Source organism: Trichechus manatus, unplaced genomic scaffold (assembly GCF_000243295.1).
Source record: "Trichechus manatus latirostris isolate Lorelei unplaced genomic scaffold, TriManLat1.0 scaffold00085, whole genome shotgun sequence".
Taxonomy (NCBI): domain Eukaryota; kingdom Metazoa; phylum Chordata; class Mammalia; order Sirenia; family Trichechidae; genus Trichechus; species Trichechus manatus.
Genome location: NW_004444021.1, coordinates 8,298,921 through 8,303,153, shown reverse-complemented (window position 1 = coordinate 8,303,153; position 4,233 = coordinate 8,298,921). Strand labels below are relative to the sequence as shown.

General features: G+C 40.3%; 1 pseudogene; it reads right to left on the bottom strand.

Moving 5' to 3' along the window:
• Nucleotides 1-567: 567 nt before the first annotated feature.
• LOC101347690 (high mobility group protein B2 pseudogene) lies at nt 568-1,172 on the bottom strand (annotated as a pseudogene).
• Between the last annotated feature and the right edge of the window lie 3,061 nt (nt 1,173-4,233).

Below are 4,233 nucleotides of genomic sequence, written 5' to 3'. Positions count from 1 at the left end.
TGCTTAAAACAATTTTTTGCCCAAATAACATTTTGGAGACATGTGAGGGGGAGGCTAAAGAAGGAAGCATTTTTGAAATTCGTAATCACTACATGTTGTGAATGTTTGGAAGTAAAAGTGAGTTCCCTTCCTCCTCCCTAAGACTTTAAAAGGAAATGTGATTGCCTGTTGAGAATTTTTTAAAAAACTTTTAATATACATAATTTTATTACAAAATTTAAAAAAAAAGCAGCATCCTAAAAACTCTAAAATGTACTACTGATACTAACTCCTAGGAGTTTGCTGTGCTACCATACACAAGTCAAGAAAATTAAAAAGAAAATTAAATATTTAGAAACATTCAACATCAAAAGCTTTAAAATCTAACTGTATATAGTAGCCCCTCACAAAGATATAACTTGCATTTTTAGAAAAGTATTTGTGAAGAATCTTATCAGCTTTACAAAAATCGTGTACAGTTTTTATACCAAAGCTAATATTGAGCTGCATTTGAATTCACATTCTTAGCTAAACAATCTCTTAAGCACACATGCATACTCCACACATAGATTATTACAGGATAGCTACTTACTCTTCATCTTCATCCTCTTCCACATCATCTTCATCTTTTTCTTCCTCCTGCTCATCTTCTGGTTCCTTCTTCGAGCCTGTTGGCCTGTTAGAACCCTTCTTTTCTGCTTCACCTTTGCCCTTGGCATGGTATGCAGCAATAGCCTTTTCATATTTCTCTAGCTTGGCTGCTTTGTGCTCATGTGGTTGTTTATCTTTGGCTGATTGTTCAGACCACATTTCACCCAATTTGTTGCAGTATCCCCAATAGATAGGTCTGGGTGTTCACTTTTGATCTTTGGACAATGTTCAGAGCAAAATAAGAAGGCAGATAGTGGCCTTTTAGGAGCATTGGGATCTTTCCTTTCTTACCACCTTTGGGAGGAACTTAATTTTTCATCTCCTTGTCATAGTGAGCTTTGTCACTTTTTGCCACATCTTCAAACTTTGACTTTTCCTTTGCAGACATGGTCTTCCATCTCTCAAAACACTTCTTGGAGAACTTGGCAAAATTGTTGGAAGAGTCTGGGTGTTTCTTTTCTGGGCTCTTCTCGGCAGGTCTGCACGAAGAAGGCATACAACGACATTTTGCCCTACAGCTTGTTGGGGTCTCCTTTGCCCATCGTGCAGGATGGCGTTGGGCTGGTGTGAGGCAAGGAGCTTTTCCTCAGAGTCCCTCGAAGCGGCTGGATCTGACGGAAACACTTCTTTTCAAGGGCTCCAGCGTGAACTGGTTTGAGAATGTAACTGACGGGGTTAAACTATTACCCCTTCTGAAATGTAACTGACAGGGTTAAACTATTCTCCCCTCCTCCTCCCATGCCAGCCAGACTCTCTGAGTTCTGGTAGGACATTTCTGTGTTGTCTGTATAACAACACAAGATCATCTTACTGCTGGTTCTCTGCTCAAGGCCCCTCCACTACTCACCAACTGCCTCCCCTCTATTAAGATACAAGCAGTAAGCTGCAAAGCTGGCCTTAGATAAACTTCATGTATTATATTCCCCAGCCGTCATATTGCACCCCCAGTGCACCCCCATACATGTTAATTAGTTCCTGAAATTGCCCACCTATTCCCAGAAACTTCATGAATTATGCATAAGTTCCCTATCCCAAACCCTATAACTGCCCTAAGATCCCCAACTTCGGGTAGCTTGATTTGAGACTTAGTCTCCAAGCTCCTTGCTTGACTGGCTTGCAGTAAAGTCCGCTTTTTCTTTCTCAAAGACCTGGTGTCTCTCAAATGGACTCCAAGGGTCGCACCTGGCGGGACCCATTCCCATCGGGTTACAAGAATTCAAATTTTTAAAGGATTGGAGCACAGAACAGCAAAATCTCTTCATGGGAAGAATGGTTGCCTAGCAGGTAACATTGAACTGTAACCTGATTGAATATATTTAATAGCTAAAGAAAGAACATATCTGTTAGATAGTCTGGGGGCTTGGTCAGCCCTGAGATTTCAGAAGAATAAAGATCATGGGGGCAAAGGTTGACTGTGCCCAGGGACAGGAGACGTTGGTCCAGAGATGGCATAGTACTGACACCATTCATTCTGAGGTTAAGATCACCAAGAAGGCTTTAAATTATAACTTAGCTTCTTATGTAGTGTTCCTGTAGGTGAAGAATGTGCGGACCATGGGAACACGTGGCTTTAAATATGTTCCTTTGCAAATTAATACACTTGAATTTGAGTTTCTAAGTCAGTCTTCATGAGCTAAATTAGTGAGATATGCTGCGTGGTGTGCTGACAGATCACGTATATGAGCTTTTAAGGCTGAGAGCTAAGCCTAATGACAGACTTACTAAGGTCATGCCACCCTGCTGGGAGATGAATGAGTAGTTCTTCCCTACTCATCTTCCCTCCTGATCATTGCCGTGTGTGAGCACGTTTTTCTCAGCCTTCTAGACTATGTAATTTAGATTAATAAAATGTGTCAGTAGTAATGGCATACCAGTATCCATATACTTTCACAGTGTCTTTCCTACTTCCATTTTGGAGTGAATGTATCAGCAGGAAACAGGGATATTATGACCTCACATGGGAAATTAGATAAAAGAAAGGATATCCTAACAGGTGTGCTTTAAAAGTTATCTTCTTTTTATTTTAATATAAGTTTATTTATTTATTTATTTTTTAAGGAAAAGAGTTCAGGTACCAATTTATCTGAAATAGTTCTTTTGTTTTCTTTTCTGGAACAACAAGCTGGGTCAGATGATACCATTCTATCCCTCCCAACCCACAGATCCTAAAGTTTATTTTTCCCCTTGATATTGAAATTAATGCTTTATGAAGAATCTCTGCCAGTTACTATTTAGGTTTGGGGCTGGGCTTTCTCTTACAAGGAAGTGATGTGTTTGTTTCCTTAATTTAGGCAACTCCCCCTCCCCCCCAAATTTCACTAAGTTGTTGATTCCACATTGACAAGAGAAACCTAGTTGGTTTCTTTTTATGCCAGCCTTTCTCCATGGAAACATTTGAATCAAAGTACAACTATTCTAATCACTGCAACTGTCTCATTTTGATGTAGGTCACCACTCAATCTCTCTAGTCTCATACGTAATTGGTACAATTTTTAGATTGCCGAAGTAATTATCTTGGCTGTGTTGCACAATTAAGTGACTTTTTTTGGTTATACCTAAACACATTTATTATTTATGTATTTACTTAGTCACTAAACATGAAAATATGCACAGCAAAGGATACACCACTTCAACAAACTACATGTACAATTCAGAGACATTGTTTACATTCTTCAAGTTGTGTAACCATTCTCACTATCCTTTTCCAACTTAATTCCATCGCCATTGACCTGAGCTCTCTGCCCCCTAAGCTTCTCATCTAAACTTTTGAGATGCTGTTGTCAATTTCTTTTTTTTTTTTCTTTTTATTGTGCTTTAAGTGAAAGTTTACAGCTCAAGTTAGTTTCTCATATAAAAATTTATACACACATTGTTAAGTGACCCTAGTTGCTATCACTATAAGGTGACAGCACCCTCCTCCTTTCCACCCTGAATTTCCTGTGTTCATTCAACCGGCTCCTATCCCTTTCTGCCTTCTCATCTCGCCTCTGGACAGGAGCTGCCCATTTAGTCTCAGGTATCTACTTGAAATAAGAAGCACTCTCTTCATGAGGATCACTGTATGTCTTATAGTCTGGTCTAATCTTTATCTGAAGAGTTGGCTTTGGGAATGGTTTTAGTTCTAGGTTAACAGAGTCTGGGGGCCATGTCTTCTGGGGTTCCTCCAGTCTCAGTCAGATATCTGGTCTTTTTATGTGATTTGAGTTCTGTACCCCACTTTTCTCCTTCTCCATCAGGGACTCTCAGCTGTATTCCCTGTCAGGGTGGTCATTGGTGGTAATCGGACACCATCTAGTTCTTCTGTCTCAGGCTGATGGAGTCTCTGGTTTATGTGGCCCTTTTGTCTCTTGGGCTATTATTTTCCTTGTGTCTTTGGTGTTCTTCATTCTCCTTTGCTCCAAGTGGGTTGGGACCAGTTGATGCATCTTAGATGGCCACTTGCTAGCTTTTAAGACCCCAGATGCCACTCACCAAAGTGGGATGCAGAACATTTTCTTAGTAAACTTTGTTATGCCAATTGACCTAGATATCCCCTGAAACCATGGTTCCCAGACCCCCTTCCCCTGCTACTCTGCCCCTCAGAGTGTTTGGTTGTGCTCAGAG